Here is an 18,230-nt window from a genome sequence, read left to right on the forward strand (position 1 = left end):
AGCCTGCCAGGCTCCTCTGTCCATGGTATTCTCCAGGCAAGAACAATGGAGTGGATTGCCATGCCCTCCTCCAGGGGATCTTCCCGACCCACATAGTGGCACCTGTGAAGCTGCACAAATTAGGGGGGGGGTCATATGTATTTTCATTTTGTAATCTATGGCTTTGTACTATTAAAAGACTCTTAGTTCTTGGAGGATCTCTTCAGTATTGAAATGTTGCTGCGATGAGCTGTGACAGATGCCAGGATACTTGGCCTCTGGAGGAAAGGAATTCGATCCAGTGCCAGTGATGAGGCTTGATTGCTCAGAGCTTTTTATGTAATAAAGTTTTATTAAAGTATAAAGGAGACAGAGAAAGCTTCTGATATATGTCAGGAGCCACCACGAGAGATCCCAACCATGACAAACGTCATGTGGAGAGGACCGACAGACAAAGGCGAAACAGGACTCAAGGGATTCTCTGGATCTGCTCCAGCATCTACCCCAAAACTAAAATCTGTGTGTCTACTGTTTATTATATTATGCTTTTCACCAACTTTTTTGACATTTACAGGGGGCTATCCCTGACCACCTTTTTCTGAAACAAATCAACTTAGGGCTATAGTTACTAAGTCTCCTGGGCTTGAAAGGAACATTTTTCCTGTAACCCCTCTGTTACTATTTTAGCTTGTTTGGCAGGTTTATCCACATTCTTACAACTAATGCACATGATTGTTCACAACACCCCAAGCATAACCTTTGAGCGATAAAAAAGCTTTATTAAAATAATACTGCATTGTTGAGCCAATGTTTGCTGCTGAGTTTCCTTGTCCTTTACCCAATGTGCGCCTGGGAGTACATTAACAAAAATAGTTGGTATGCAAGAAAAACAAGCAGTAGCCTTGGCATTAGCAACATAAAACCCTTGAGTTAGTAAGTTCTTTCTTTGTTGTAACCCACTGTGCCTTTGTTCCATAAGAATGTATCTCTGTTTCTTGAGGGGGACTGTAGACTAAAACGATAAAGGGAAAACAGGTTTTCTGGGCGACCAACCTTTATCAAAAAAGAGTTACAAAATGTTAACAGGCCACAGGGCCAGAAGATGGTGTGCACAACATAAGACCCTTGTTTATAAAAAGCTATACAAAAAATGTCCTGCTTTTGATAAGGGTGAAACTGATGTAATGTTGAGCTGACTCTATATAACTCTGTATCTTTCACTTCTGGAAATATGCAACTTAGGGTATAAAAGCTCCTTTTGAAAATAAAGCTACAGACCTGGCTTCATCAGAGCTTGGTCTCCCTGTGTCATTTTTTTTTTTTCCTTTTCATGCTTTTTTCCTCTCTGTTCTTTTTTTAGGATGACTACTTAAAACACAGGGGCTCTCTGTTCACTTTTTGCCTGGGCTTCTAAGACCCTATCGGGAAGGCGCCCTGCGTCTTCACCAGGGAGAGGGCGCCCTGCGTCCTAACCCCATCTGAGAGGGCGCCTGCGGACTCTGTGAACAGAACAAGTTCTGTGTCAGGAACTTTATTGGCTTTCTGTGTAAACCAAGGAAGATTAAGCCTATTTTCCCCCCCTTTTATCTATCTCCTTTACTTTCTCTATTTGCCGACACCGTTCTCCTGAGGGAATCCCTGGATCCAACTGGGGCTGGACCCCGCTAAGTGGCACCCGAAACAGGGTCCCGAAGGTAAGTCTCCCCCATTGTACAGTTTTTCGAACAGCTAGGACCCCACTCAGGATGCCGCAGACCCCCCTGCATAAAATAGGTAAAGTAAAAAACAGTGGGAAGTAAAAATCTTTTCGATGAAGAGATAAAAAAGATAATTTTCTGACACGGGTAACAGTGAGTCAAAAGAATGACAACTCTTTATAGGAGTAATCTTACAACTGTTAAACAAAAGAGGAATTAAGTTTAAGAAAGCTAATGTTCAATCCTTTTTACATTTGTACAAGAGCAATGTCCTTGGTTTCCAGAAGAGGGCACTGTTAACCTAGATATCTGGGAAAAAGTAGGGAAGCCCCTAAAAACTTATTACACTTTACATGGCCCAGAAAAGGTCCCCACTGACACCTTTTCTCTATGAAATATGATTAGAGACTCTTTAGATCCTGCTCATGAATCTGGTTAATCCACTACATTAATTGCCAATGTGATTTAGTAATAAAATATATAAATAACTTACATTAATTTATTAAAATGTATTATTATTATTTTGTAATTAAATAATATAATTTTAATATTAATAAATGTTTATGAATCTAATAATATATAAATGTATTACATTTATTACATAATGCTATTATTACATTATTATATTATATATTATATATATTAATTATACTTATGTATATACACATACATTATATATGATTAATATTTAATATTAGCTACGAATTACATTATAATTATTTACATTACATAAATAATATTACAAAAATTTATTGTAAATACTTATATTTACAGTATATTACTTTAATTAATTAAAATGTACAATTATATAAATACATATATTTATTTATGACAATGCGTAAATAATTATAAATTATTAATAAAAACAATTCGTTAATTGTTTATAATTAATATACTTCACCTCAAGATGAAAAAGATTTAAAAGAGGCAGCAGCCCGATACCATTCTAATAAAGATTGGTCTTTTTTAGCTAAAAATGCTCCTAAGAGCTTAAGAGAAACATCCCCAACCAGACCATCCATAAGATTCAGTCACCAAACAGTTAAAAGATCTCCGGAACAGGGAAAGAGAAACATGAGCCAAAAAGGGTTCCTGTAGATGCTTTTGCTCTGTGGAATGTGATTAGAAATGTCCTGGACCCCCGTCATGAGGCTGTTAGATAGCCTGTGGGGGAGGCTATGGCGGTGGATGGTGGTGGGTCTCCACTTTCTGCGCAGATCATATTTTTCTACCATTGATGAAGAAAAGGAGGGAGACTGTGCTCTACCTCCTGAGAAAGGAGGGGGCTTACAGGGCACTGCAGCTGGGCGCCCTGGCGAGCCCCCTGCCCCTCTACGCAAACCTTTAAAAACTTATCCACCACTTTCTGATTTAAGGCGATCGCCGCCGCCTCCGTTTGCGCCTCCCAGGGCCCTCCCGATCTCTGAGTCGGGAGGCACCTAACAAGTCAAGAGTCTTCGGAATAGTGTTTTATGTAGTGGTATCTGAGCCAATAACGAAACTTGTAACAGTAGTTGCCTGGATTCTTCAAAAAAAAAATGATAATAATCCTGGCTTTAAAATCTGTCTTATCTCCTGGTAGGCCTTATCACACCTCATCACTGGACCCGGCTTTTTTCCCTCAGGCTTTCCTAGGTATTCTTGCTCATTTTTCATGTGAAACTTAGAATCAGTTTATCCTGAAAATCAGTCTGAATGGCTGTTAATTAGGATTGCATTAGATGTTAGACTAACGAGAAGTGACATTTATATGACATTCAATCTGATCATTGAGAATACTGTGTGTCTTCACAATGACCCAAGTGCTTGCAGGTGTGTAGTTTCCTCCAGATGGTGTTGAAGTTTCCTTTATGTTCCCTCTGGAAACACTGGGCATCTGTACTGGAGATGCGGCATGAATGCAGCAGACACAAATTCCTGCCCTTGGACTTTTGGCTACCTGAGGTCATGAAGATATTCCCCTATGTCATCTACCGGTTTTTCTTTCCTTTCCACTTAGGTTCACTATTCACTTGGAACTGACTTCTGTTGGATCGATTTTATTCCATCTAGATGGGCAGTTAATTAAGCAGCATTTACTTTAAATCTACTTGCCTGCTCACTGGTACTGAGTCAGTGAGTGAATGAATGAAAGTCACTTAGTCGTGTCTGACTCTTTTCAGCCACCTGGACTGTACACTCCATGGAATTCTCTAGGCCAGAATACTGGAGTGGGTAGCTTATCCCTTCTCTAGTGGATCTTCCCAAGCCAGGAATCGAACTGGGGTCTCCTACATGGCATGCAGATTCTTTACCATCTGAGCTATCAGGGAAGTCACTGGTACTAGTAGTGTAATAAAGCAAGTACTCATGTATGGGCAGAACTAGATATATCTCAAAGACAGAATCAACTTTATTTTCTTCAATTCATGTCTGGAACTGGTGGAAGGAAGGACCCAAGAATGGAATCGTTGTTTGGGCCTGAGAAACAATAAGCAGTGATTACTATGGGGGGAGGGGTGGGGGGGGCATCTGCAGGAACAGAGTAGAGGCAGAAAGTCATGGCTGTGGCCCTGCTGATACTGAGGCAGATCTTAGACTTCAGAATGAAGATGGGAGGTAGGCAGGTGGAGATGAAAGTATCAAGTTATATCTCTGAGCACCATTCCCTTTACAAAATTAGTTCTCTGAAAGCAAAAAAGTATTAAGATCCTCCATGTAGTCAAAAATCTGTGTACACTTTACAGTGAGTCCTCTATAACCTCGGTTTAATGTCTGTGGATTCAAAAACCATGGGACATGCCATAGTATATATTTATTGAAAAAAATACAGGTGTAAGTGGACCTGTGCAGTTCAAATCTGTGTGGTTTGAGGGGTAACTGTGTTTGTAATGCATTTTGCTTATCCATTGCCCATGGATGAACGTTTGGGTTGCATCTCCCTTTTGTCTGTTGTGAATGGTGCTGGTATGAATATTCGTGTACAAGTATCTGTTGGAGTCCCTACTGGCAATTCTTTTGGGTTTAGACCTAGAGTAGTTTTGTTTCAGGAAGGAGGACCCCTTCCAGGGCCCGAAGCTGGGCTCTTGTCTAACACTCAGAAATGAATTGTCCAAGGAGACACATGTGCTGACAAATCAAGAGATTTTATTGGGAAAGGGCACCCGGGTGGAGAGCAGTAGGGTAAGGGAACCCAGGAGAACTCCTCTGCCGCGTGGCTCGCAGTCTTGGGGTTTATGGTGATGGGATTAGTTTCCGGGTGGTCTTTGGCCAATCATTCTAATTCAGAGTCTTTCCTGGTGGTGCACGCATCGCTCAGCCAAGATGGATGCTAGCGAGAGGGATTCTGGGAAGTGGATGGACACACAGTGTCTCCTTTTAACATTTCCCGAACTCTTCCTGTTGGTGGTGGCTTATTAGTTTCGTATTCCTTATCAGGATCTCCTGTCATAAAACAACTCATGCAAATGGTTACTATGGTGCCTGGCCAGGGTGGGCAGTTTCAATTAGTGTGCTTCCCCTAACAGTTTTGCCAGCTCATAGGTCAATTTTAACTTTTTGAGGAATGTGTGAATTTTTTTCCACAGTGGCCACATCATCTTCCATTCTCCCCAGCAAGATACAGGGTTCCAGTGTCTCCACGTTCTCCCACCACTTGTTAATCCTGTGCACTCTTGTCATATTCTGTTGTTTCTGATCTTTACATTGAAGCTATCTTAGATGTGAGATGTTTCTCATTGTGGTTTTAACTTGCATTTCTCTAGTGACAAACCATGTTAAGTATCGTTTCATGACCTTAGTATAATCCACATGCAGTAAAATTTAAGGGTATAGTTTTATGTTTTCTGACAGATAAATACACCCATGTACAGCCACCACAAGCAAGATACAGAATGTTTCCATCACCACAAATCTTCTCTTGTCCTTTTCCCAACCATTTTGATCAACACCAGGCAGCCAATGATTTGCTGGTTTCGAGAGATTAGATCTATTTTCTAGGATTTCATAAAAACCGGATCTTGTGTTTGCATTTGTGTCAGACTTCTTTTGTTTGGCATAATAGGTTTTCTGTTGTTGCTTTTTGTTTGTTTTTAAATTTCCTTAATTTATTTCTAATAACCATCAGGGCTTTTCCTGAAAAGGAAATGTCCCCATTTTTTATAACATTTATCAGAAATATATGGATACTATTTTATTTTTTATGCTGTCTGTGGCATTCGTAATTTTTCGTTTTTTTTACAATTTGGCTACGCTGGGTCTCAGTTGCAGTTTGTGGGATACAGTTCCCTGACTATGAATCAATCTGGGCTCCCTGCTTTGGGAGTGCAGAGTCGTAGCACCAGGACCACCTATATGTTTTCTCTTTTTAAAATTGTGTCATAGTCATTTTACAATGTTACATTATTCTCTGCTGTACAATGAAGTAAATCATTTATATGTGCATATATATCTGCTCCCCTTTGAGCTTCCCACCCACCCCCTCATTCCTCTTCTTTAGGTCAATGGAGAGCACCAAGCTGAGCTCCGTATATTAGACAGCTGCTCTCCACTAGCTGTCTGGTTAAAGACCTGAGGATTACTAGAAATAAATAAAGGAAATTTAAAAACAAACAAAAGCAACAACAGGAAACGTACATCTTAACAGGGCATGCATGTCCCTGCTGGCCTCTCAGTTTGCCCCTCCCCCCTCTCCTGCTGCGTCGTCAAGGTCCTTCTCTGTGTCTGTGCCTCTATGTGGGCTCTGGCGATAAGGGCCTCAGCACCATTTTCCATATACGCTGTGCTTAGCTGCTCAATCCTGTTCATTCTGTTGCCTGCAAGGCTCCTCTGCCAAAGGGGATTCTCCACACAAGTATACTAGAGTGGGTTGCCATGCCCTTTTCCAGGGTGTCTTCCCAAACCAGGGATCAAACTCAGGTTTCCCACATTGCAGGCAGATTCTTTACTCTCTGAGCCACAAGGGAAGCCCAACAATAGTGGAACGGGTAGCTTATCCTTTCTTAGGGGATATTGCCAACCCAGGAATTGAACCGTGGTCTCTGGCATTACAGGAAGATTCTTTACCAGCTGAGCTACTATGGAAGCCTACAGATAGACAGAAAAACGTATAAATTCATATATACAAATATATATATATATATATATGAAGATATATATATATATATATATATATATGAAGATACAATATATGTTTTTGTTTTTCTGTCTCATTTCACTTTATGACTGACCGTCCATCCACATGTCTTCAGAGGACCCACTTTCATTCCTTTAACGCCTACATAATATTACACTGTATACATGTAGCACTCTTCCTTACCCATTTCGCAGTTGATGGACATTTAGGTTGATTCCATGTCCTGCTGCTGCTAAGTCACTTCAGTCGTGTCTGATTCTGTGCAATCCCATAGACCGCAGCCCACCAGGTTCCCCCGTCCCTGGGATTCTCCAGGCAAGAATACTGGAGTGGGTTCCCATTTCCTTCTCCAATGCATGAAAGTGAAATTGAAAGTGAACTCACTCAGTCCTGTCCGGCTCTTCCTGTCCCCATGGACTGTAATCTACCAGGCTCCTCCATCCATGGGATTTTCCAGGCAAGAGTACTGGAGTGGGTTGCCATTTCCTTCTCCAGATTTCATGTCCTAGTTATTGTAAATAGGGCTGCAATGAACATGAGCGTGCATCTATCTTTTTGAATTATGGTAGTCTCAGCAAACCCAGTGGGATTGCTGGGTGGTATGGTAGTTCTCTTTTCAGTTTTTTAAGGAACCTACATACTGCCCCCCAAAGTGGCTATGTCAATTTACATTCCCACCAACAATTCATGGGGTCACAAAGAGTCAGACATGACTGAGCGACTGAATTGAACTGAACTGAATAGTGATAGAATAGTGAGTGATGTTGAGATTCTGTTGTGTTTGGTATTCCATCCTATGACTTACTTATACAATGAATAAGTACATTTGAATAGATTCTGATCGACCCTTTGCACTATATAAAATGACAGGCTTAGACAAATGCATATTGACAGGTATCCATCCTAAACGATCACTTCCAATTCCCCACTCCGTGATCTGCTTATCATCTATGTAGCTTTACCTTTCCAAGAATGTCACAATGGCGTCATACTGGGTGCAGCCTTTTCAACTGGATTCTTTCACTTAGCCATGTGCATCTAAGATTTATCCCTTTCAAGGTTGATGTTTCATTCCTTTCCACTGTTGAGTGTTATTCCTTTGCATGTATATAGGAGGAAAATAAATTTCCCTCTCCCCTTCCAGGTTCTTGGTTGAGCCCTCCTTCTCCATCATTAAACACAAATTATCAGGAGAAAGAAGTTTAATGAACATGTATACCTTTTGCATAGAGAGGAGATGCCAAGGAAAACTGAGTCCTCCCTGAAATGACCAAAGACTTCACCATAAATAGCTCTTCAACCCCAAACAGAAGAAAGACCTTGAGGGGAAGGCAGAGGCCATTTATGGCAGGTTATCATGCAAAGCACAGTAAATAAACAGAAGATTGTTTGCAGATTTAAGTCCTGACTTCCTCACTGATAAGTGTTCCTTCCTTGAGATGTAATTATTCCTCTCCTAGGTTCAAAGGGGGACACCCTTACAAATGGAGATTTCTCTCATAAATGTAAATGTACCTCACAAAAGGGTAACCTCAGTCTTCCCTGGCGAGCTAGCTGCTAAAAATCTGCCTGCTAATGCGCTGGACACAGGTTCTATCCCTGATCCAGGAGTATCCCACATGCCTCAGAGCAGCTGAGCTCATGCACCACAACTACTGAGCCAGCGCTCTAGAGCTGGGGAGCCACAACTACTACATGCAGGCGCCACAACTACTGAAGCCTGCACACCTAGAGCCCACGCTCTGCAACAAGAGCAGAACCAGCTCTCCACAGCTGGAGAAAGGCCTCTCAAAGCAACGAAGACACAGCATGGCCATAAAGAAATGAACACATTTAAAACAAAATAGGGGGCAACCTCTACTCAGGTTTTTATTATTATTATTTTAAATTAAACTAAACTAACTCATGTCAGACATAATTTGGGGTGGTGTGTTCTGGTCCCCTTGATATCTGTGTACACCAATTTGCTTGCACATTCATCTACTGAAAGATATCCTGATTTCTTCAAGTTTGTAGCCATTGTGAATAGAACTGCTGTGCAAAACTGCATCCTCGTTTGCATTTGGATGTAGAATTTCAGAGCAACTGTGTAAATACTGAAAGCATGATTGTTGGATCCCAAGGTGAAACCTGTGAGCTTTGGGGAAAACTACCAGACTGCCTCTCATGGGGACTGTACATGCATTCCACCAGCAATGAGGAATTGCTGTTGTTCCTCACCCTCCAGCAATTAGTATTATCTTATATTTGGCGTTTAGCAGTCCTAAGAGGTGTGGTGTGATATATCATGATTTTCATTTGTAATTCCCTGACTGTACATGATGGTGAGCCTGTGTGCTATTTATTTTTAACAACTAAGGAAATTCTGACATGTGTTGCAAATTGAGTAAAGTTTGAAGTCATATGCCAAGTGAAACAAGCTAAACAGTAATGGACAAATAATCTATGATTCCACTGTGAGATGTCCAGATAAGTCCACTGCAAACACAAAGTAGAATAAGGCTGCCAGGGGATAAGGGGAGTTGGACCTGTTGGACTTGAACAAGGGCCAGTGACCGTGCACGATGATGGTGGTGGTCAGTCAGTCAGTTCAGTCGCTCAGTCGAATCTGACTCTGTGACCCCATGAATCACAGCACACCAGGCCTCCCTGTCCATCACCAACTCCTGCAGTTTACCCAAAGCATGTCCATTGAGTCAGTGATGCCATCTAACCATCTCACCCTCTGTGGTCCCCTTTTCCTCCAGCCTTCAATGTTTCCCAACATCAGGGTCTTTTCAAATGAGTCAGCTCTTCGCATCAGGTGGCCAAAATGTTGGAGTTTCAGCTTCAACATCAGTCCTTCCAACGAACACCCAGGACTGATTTCCTTTAGGATGGACTGGTTGGATCTTGTAGTCCAAGGGACACTCGAGAGTCTTCTCCAACACCACAGTTCAAAAGCATCAGTTTTTCTGCGCTGAGCATGAGACACAGGACACAGCCAGCAGTAACACCTTCTCACACAGATTTCCAGTCAGTGCCTGTCAACCTTCTACACCCTTGGTTTCTCTCCTTTGGGTCTGAGAGCTCAAGGCCTCATGAAATTGAGGTGTTCTCCTTCTCAGAAAATGGAACTTGGCACACAGCGCCATGCCTCATTCTGCCAGCCAAGGCTATCAGCTCCTCTTACTGAAGAGCCATGTGTCACACGTGTCCTATAAAAATCCTCAAATTAACAACAATGCCAACAAGAAGACCTAGGGTGGGGGAGGGCTGAGCTTAATGAAATTATCACCAGATGTGCCAGACTGCCAGCTGCTAAGGTATGTGGCATCAACTTCCCACTGGCCTGACATCTTGGAGGTCATATCCTCAAACTGGTGACAAGACACCTATGAGGGACACTGTGGCAACATGATCAGCAGGTAGTGAAACCTGGAGGGAAAAGTGGAAGTGGACAGAAGGTGGATCCTGCAGCAAGAGTAGGTTCTCCGAGTTGCTGTGCTTGGCATGTGCTATGCTTAGTTGCTCAGTCATGTCTGACTCTTTGCGACCTCATGAACTGTGCCCTTCCATGCTCCTCTATCCATGGGGATTTTCCAGGCAAGAATACTGGAGTAGGGGATCTTCCCAACCCAGGGATCGAACCCACGTCTCCTGCATTGCAGGCAGATTCTTTTACCGTCCAAGCCTTCCCAGAAGAGAGATTGTAAATGGAACTGAGTAAAGGTCAGGTTATTTGACCAGAGACCAAGCCCTTGGCCTCTGAAAGCTCTTGAATTTTTATTTGCTTTGCTCTCACTACTGTTTCTTGACTTTCCAAGAATTTCAGAAGGTTAGGGGGTAGGGAGAGGAAAGCAGTGAATGATCAAGGAGAATTGTAGTCCTACAACTAAACTATGATCCTAAGATATTGTCTTATATCTTATATAAGACATATATAAAAAGACTTCCACCTCCACGAACCCAACTCAGGAGATATTCAGAGTTTGAATGTTGCCAAAGAAATTTTCATTTCCTTCTTTCATATTGCATAATGCATCCTCCTTAATTTTCAGTCTCTAAAATCTAAATTAATGGGGACATCTGCTTCTAGCAAATGCAGTCAGTGTTGTCTTGCCACCACCAGTATGCAATCATAAAACCAAAAGAAGAAAAAGAGGAGTAAAAAGGACAACACGGTACAGCTTCCAGAAACCAGACCCTTTCCCAAATCACCCCCTTTCCACACCCATCTTGCTTCTTCCCATGTGTCACAATCTGCTGTCATAATTCAACTGCAAATACACATGTGTGCTCAGTCATTTCAGGCATGTCCGACTCAGTGCATCCCTATGGACTGTAGCCCACCAGGATTCTCTGTCCATGGGATTCTCCATGCAACAATACTGGAGTGGGTTGTCTTGCCCTCCTCCAGGCGATCTTCCTGACCTAGGGATCAAACTTTTATCCCTAGTCTTCTGTGCGTCCTAAATTGGCAGATGGGTTCTATACCACCAGAGTCACCTAGGAAGCACCCTGCTATAAATATACTTAACAGGAAATGCACTCCAGGCCTGTTTGGTCTCTCGTCAATCAAAAACCACCAAGATTTGGTCAGAACTGAAAAATTCAAACAATAAAATCTTTGTAAAGACAAACTACACTCAAGGAATCTATATGCCCCTGACCAGTTCAGCTACAAACGACTCCAAAGGGGAGAGTCTAACTCTTTCTGGGGAGAGGGGTGCCCCACTCCCAGCCCGATGGTCGTTAGGTCCCCCAGCATTGCTTTTGCTCTAGGCCAAAGCTGTCCAGTGAAGTGTACTATGGACTACAAACTCAAGCTCCATATAATACCTTAAATTTTCTAGTAACCACATTTAAAAACATAAAGAAGCAGATGAAATTAATTTTCAAATTATATTTTAATCCAGTAAACAAAAAGTATTATCATTTCAACATGTGATCAATATGTCACAAGTCATGGCTGGCGTGCAGGTAAGTCTGACCTTATTTTGATGACTAAATACATTCCTTTCTAAGACAAAGTGCCACTCCTAGGATGGGAAGCTAAAATGGGAACCCCTTTACCTTGGGAGTAAGCCTGTCAGGTAAAACACAAGACATCTAGTTAAATTTGGTTTTCAGTGAATAATTTTTAGTATAAGTACATCCCAAGTATTGCAGGAGATGGACTTCTACTAAACAAAAGAAAAAAAAAAGTTTTCATTGTTTCCCTAAAATTCAAATTTAACTGGGATTCGTGTATTTCTGTTTGGTAAATCCAGCCACCTAAAAAGCATGATTAGAATGGATTCCTTCTTTAGCTAAAAGAGAGTACATCAGTGGTGGGTGAACACAGCTCTCTCCCATCAGGGCCAGAGTTAACGATCACGGGAGGATGACGTGTCATCAGGTGGCCAGTAGGGTTCAGAAGTGCAAAGGTGCGTCTTCCTTGGCCCAGCACAGACCACAAGGTACTGGCACCCCCACAAAAGACCAGGCGATAAAGGCAGAGGAGATGAAGGCAGAGGGAGAAAACATGGCCAGTTCAGGAAGCAGCAGCAGGTGATGGTGCCCAGGAGGTCACAGGCCAGCCTGCTGGGGAGCCTCACAGTTCAAGGTGTGAAGCGCTCTTCCCAGGGTTCAGTGGTGATCACACCTGCAGGAAGGTGCACAGCTAAGCAGTAGGGGGTCACTGAAGCCCAGTGGCTACTCTGCTCCACCCTTGTTTCTTTTCCATGAAGGTAACAAACTATCTGTACATCCTGTACTCCCATGAACCTTGTACAAGACCTTGATCTTAATGCAGCATCTGCACCTTTCCAACATGCTGTAGGATTTTCTTTACCAATCAAATTGTTCTTTATTTTTACTTTATGTACTAAGAACTCTCACAATGGGTGACGAGAGAGAAGTATCGTGTCCAACTTATTAGATATTCCTTAGTATCTTCCAAGAGAGAGTGGTGAAACATGCCCCCCCCCAAATTCCTAAATTTCCTCAGAATTGCAAAACAGTAGTACCTGGTTAAAGCTAAGGGGCACGGTGGGCCCAGAACCTTGGGGAAGATGTGTTTCAGGTTAATTTAGTATTGAGCATGTGTATGGCTAGGAGGAATGATTCAGAGCGTCTCATACAGTAGATGAGGGTGGACCTTAGGAAACTCCAGTTTTAACCACTTCCCAGGTGATGCTAACACGGCTGGTCCAGTGATGACACTTGGAGAACCACTGACTTACGCAAGGAGACAGCTTCCACAGAAACTGAAACAGCACTTTTTGAGACACTTACTCTATTTTATTCTGAGAGCTTCCTCACATGGAGAACCCAGATGCCAACTTGAAAATTAGCAGAGTAGCTCTTCCACAACTAAGGTTGTAAAGAAAAAACAATATGGAGATGCATTGGAAGGGAGAGATAGAGTCTAGTCAGGACCCATACTCCTGATGGGTAACCCAGAATTAGGAGGGGACATTACCAACTTGGTATCTTCCCTGGGAGGACATGCTGAGCACCTGAGCCCTGGTGACCTGAATGAGGAAGACAAGCCCCCATATCTTGATTTGAAACCAGCAGAGCTACGTCTGGGAGAGAGCTGGGGGCTGTGGTAAGCCAAGACCCCATGCTTAATAGGTTAGTGCCAAACTTACTGACGCTGAATGTTGTCAGTAATGACGCTCAATGTAGCCACAGGTCACATGGGAAAGAGAATTATATACTAATTTTAGGACACGTGCCAAAGGGGCAAGGATTTCTTGAAACTTTATCCAGGGATGAAATCACTTGACATTTAAAAAAATCTTCCCTGTACCCAGCTGTCCCAGTGCTAGAAGGAGACTTTTCTGACATTCCTCACTTACCTTGCTAGCACTGCTTGCCCTGCTATGTCTCTGTGTTCCCTGTGGAACAGACATATCCAGCCCAGCCATGCCCACAACGCTCCTCCAAAATGGCTTTGCCCTCAAGGGCCTGGATTCCCACACAATCGCCTCCTTTCCTACCATTCACGGTGGGTGGACTCAGCTGTGACTTGCATCCCCTCAAGTTGATTCCCACTTCAGGTCAGCTCCAGCCAGAACTACACCTGCAACTGTTGAGGTGGGGCTTACATTCAGCTGCACTGGGGGCCAGCCAGACCCACCAGCATGCCCAAAGCAACGCATGCACATCTAACAGAACACCAAACTCAGCCTACACAGGAGACACCCTGGATTTCCTGTCTCTGGTGACCTGGGGGAACTGTTCCTTTGGGCCGCATAGGAGACACTCTACAAAAATCCACTTATTCAGACATAGTTCATCTACCTAATATTAATGCATAGAAACAAAAAGGCAAAATAAAGAGACAAAGAATCTATGCTAAATGAACAGCTAAGACATAAACTCAGAAAAAGAACTAAACAAGATGGAGATAAATAATCTACATCAAATGACTGCAAAGTAAGGGTCATAAAGATATTTACTGGGTCTTCCCTGCTGGTTCATTTGTTAAGATTTTTCAGACAATGTAGGCAACAAGGGTTCAACCCGTGGTCTGGGAACTAAGATCCCAGGCTGTGGGGCAAGTAAAGCTGCATGTCACAGCTGTTGAACTCATGTACCCTAGAGCCTGTGCTCCACAAGAGAAGACAGAATGATGGGAAGCCCACGCACCATAACTGAGTGCAGCCCCCACTCTATGCAACTAGAGAAAGCCAATGACACAGCAAGCCCCAGTGGACCCATTAAATAAACGAATAAAAGATATTTACTTGTATCAGGGGAAGCATGAAAGAACAGAGTGAGAACTCCACAAACAGGCAATAAGTATAAAAAAGAACTGATTATAATGGAAGAATACAATAACTGACATGAAAAATACAGCAGATGAGTCAAGAGATTGGATGATTCAGAGGACAGATCAGTAAGCTGACATACAGAGCAGTGCCGGTGCACTGGGCTGACCCAGAGGGAGGGGGCGGGGCCTCAGGATGGGGAGCACATGTGCACCCGTGGCGGATTCATGTCAATGTAGAGCAGAACCACTACCGTACTGTAAAGTAATTAGCCTCCACTTAAAATAAATACATTTATATTTAAAAAAAGACAAAGAAATACAGAGTAGTGGAAATCACCCGATCTGAGCACCAAAAAGAAGAAAATAAGCCAAAAAATTGAGGATAGTTTAAGGCATTTGGTGGATAATATCAAACATACTAACATTCACATTATAGGAATTCAAGGAGAAGAGAGAAAGATAAACTCTCCCTTGAAGAAACAATGACTGAAAATTTCCCTATATTGTTGAAGGAACCACACCCAGGTCCAAGAAGCACAGAGAGTCCAACACAGAGTAAACCAAAGGAGAAACATGCCAAGACATATACTAATCAAACTAAGAAAAACTTAGCAAAAAGAGAAAATATTAAAAGCAGAAAGGGAAAAGCAGCAAAGAACAAGGGAATCCCCATAAGTTTAACAGCTGATCTTTCTGAAGAAACGCTGCAGGCCAGAAGGGTGTGGCATGATATACTTAAAGTTATGAAAGGGAAAAACTTACCAGCAAGACTACTCCAACCAGCTATGACCTCACTCAGATTCAAAGAACTCAGTACCTTTACAAATAAGCAAAAGTTAAAAAATTCAGCACCACCAAAGTAGCTTTACAAAACAAATATTAAAGGATGCTCTCTAGGCAGGAAATAGAAGGGAGTGAATAGACATGGAAAAAAACAGAATAATAAAGTATATAATAGTATCATGCATAGCAATAATTACCTTACCTATAAATGGATAAAATGGTCCAACTGAAACACAGACTGGCTGAATGGAAACAAAAACAAGCCCCATATAAATGTTGTCGATAATACATGCACCTCAGACCTAGGGACACACACAGACTAAAACTGAGGGCCTGGAAAAAAGGTATCCCATGCAAATGGAAATCAAAAGAAAGCTGGAGTAGCAATTCTCATCTCAGATAAAACAGACTTTTAAATAAATACTATTACAAGAGACAAGGAAGGACACTACATAATGATAAAGAGATCGATCCAGGAAGAGGATATTGCAATAATAATACACACGCATCCAACACAGGAGCACCTAAATACGTAAGACAAATACAAATAACCAAAAAACAGGGAATCGACAGTAAGAAAATAATACTAGGGGACTTTAACACCCCACTTATACCAATGGACAGATCATCCACAAAGAAAATTAATATAGAAACATAAGCCTTAAATCACACATTAGACTAGATGGACCTTATTGATATCTTTAGCATATTCCATCACCAAACAGCAGAATACATTTTTTTTTTTTTCTCAAGTGCACATGAAACACTCTCTGAAATGGATCACGTCTTGGGTCGCAAATCAAGCCTTGCAAATTTTAAGAAACTGAAATCACAGCAAGAATCTTTTCTGATCACACTGATACATGATTAAGGATCATTTATAGGAAAATTTGTAAAAAACACAAACACATGGAGAAATCAAACAGGTCACTGAAGAAATCAAAGAGGAAATTTAAAAATACCTAAAAACAAATGGCAATGAATAAATGATAACCCAAAACCTATGTGATGCAATAAATCAATGCTAAGAGGGAAGTTTATAGCAATACAAGAAGCCTACCTCAAGAAATGAAAAGAACATCAAATAAACAACCTAATCTAACACCTAAAGAACCTAGAAAAAGAGGAAAATGGCCACAAAACCTCCAAAGTGAGCAGAAGGAAAGAAATCATAAAGATCAGAGCAGAAATAAATGGAAATGAAGGAAACACGAGCAAAGATCAATAGAACAATAAGATACGTCTTGGAGAACATAAACAAAATTGACAAATCATTAGCCGGACTCATCAAGAAAAACAAGGAGAAGACTCAAAGCAACTTGAAATGACAAAGGAGATGTTACAACAGACCACACAGAAAGACAAAGGGTCATAAGAGACAATTAGAAATAACTGCATGACAATAAAATGGATATCCTGGAACAAAAGGACAAATTCTTAGAAAAGTACAATCTTCTAAAGACTGAACCAGGAACAAATAGAAAATATGAATAAATCAAGCACAATAATTGAAATATTATTTAAATTAAAATAAATTAAATATTAATTTAAATAAATCAATTTAATAGTTAACAGTTAATGTAATCAATATAATAAATTACTTTATAATATTAATACAATAAATAATTTAATATTTAATAATTAAATTAACTCAATAATTTAATTTAATAATTTCCATTATTAAAGTAAAAAATATTCAATTATTCAAGTACAAAGGAATCGTCCCATTGGGACAATGTGGTATCCATGTGGGAAGGTAAGTTGGATCCCTACCTCACAAAACACCACCAAACCAATTAGGCACATACTAAAAACCAACAATTGAAGGAAAAACTTTACAAAATTTTGAACAATTTTTGATGAGGGAATATCTTTTCTTTAAATTGAGGTATTGTTGATTTGCAATAATTTGTTTGTTTAAGGTGTACAGCAAAGTGATTCAGTGATTCAGCCTCTCAGGTGCTTCCTTGGACAAAATTCATTCCCTTTGGGAGGCCCCTGGGCCATGCCCTCAGAACAGCTGCTGCTGCTAAGTCGCTTCAGTCATGTCGGACTCTGTGTGACCCCATAGACCCACCAGGCTCCCCTGTCCCTGGGATTCTCCAGGCAAGAACACTGGAGTGGGTTGCCATTTCCTTCTCCAATGCATGAAAGAGAAAAGTGAAAGGGAAGTCGCTCAGTCCTCTCCGACTCTCTGCAACCCCATGGACTGCAGCCTACAAGGCTCCTCTGCCCATGGGACTTTCCAGGCAAGAGTACTGGAGTGGGTTGCCATTGCCTTCTCTGTCAGAACAGCTAAGAATCCTGAATAGGCAAAGCAGCAAGCATATGGTGGTGCTTGTGGGGGTTTTTAGACTGAATAAATTATTCGAACAATATAAGAAACTGGAGAAGGCAATGGCACCCCACTCCAGTGTTCTTGCCTGGAGAATCCCAGGGACGGGGGAGCCTGGTGGGCTGCCGTCTATGGGGTCGCACAGAGTCAGACACGACTGAAGTGACTTAACAGTAGCAGTGGTAGCAATACAAGAAACAAGTCCAGAGGTTAAGAGAGGATCTCCAAACCTACCTTCAAACAGGAAGTCTTGCTCCCTTGAATGTGGGTGTGTGAAACAGCGCTTGGGAAAGGAAGAGGTGTGTCATGAATATTTTGTCTGCAGAGGACAAAGCGGTGTGTAGAGAGGATGTGCAGGCACGTCCCAGGACACTGAGCACACGGACACATGGACTGGACTCTCAGCCCTGCTCTGGGGGCATCACACTATCTCTACCCCTGACACAGGGTGAGCAGCTTGCACGTATCCTGGAGAGTATGGTCACATGACCTGGACCTGACCAATCGGTGTGTTCCATCCTCCCTGGCCACCGTGAGTGGCTCAGGACTGGGGTGGTGACCAATCAGGGCCCAGGGCCG

The 18,230-nt window shown here is 41.9% G+C and overlaps 1 long non-coding RNA gene across 1 annotated transcript in view; it reads right to left on the reverse strand.

The window, feature by feature from the left end:
* The window catches only part of LOC147359914 (uncharacterized), a 24,888-nt gene extending 6,750 nt beyond the window's left edge, over positions 1-18,138 (reverse strand). The window contains exon 1 of the long non-coding RNA XR_015141335.1: positions 17,886-18,138. This is a non-coding gene — a long non-coding RNA (uncharacterized LOC147359914). The remainder of the gene's footprint in view (positions 1-17,885) is intronic.
* Positions 18,139-18,230: the final 92 nt, after the last annotated feature.

The sequence above is a fragment of the Bos grunniens genome, chromosome 14 (assembly GCF_055505025.1).
Source record: "Bos grunniens cultivar Pamir isolate PY7600 chromosome 14, Bosgru_T2T1.0, whole genome shotgun sequence".
Lineage (NCBI taxonomy): Eukaryota > Metazoa > Chordata > Mammalia > Artiodactyla > Bovidae > Bos > Bos grunniens.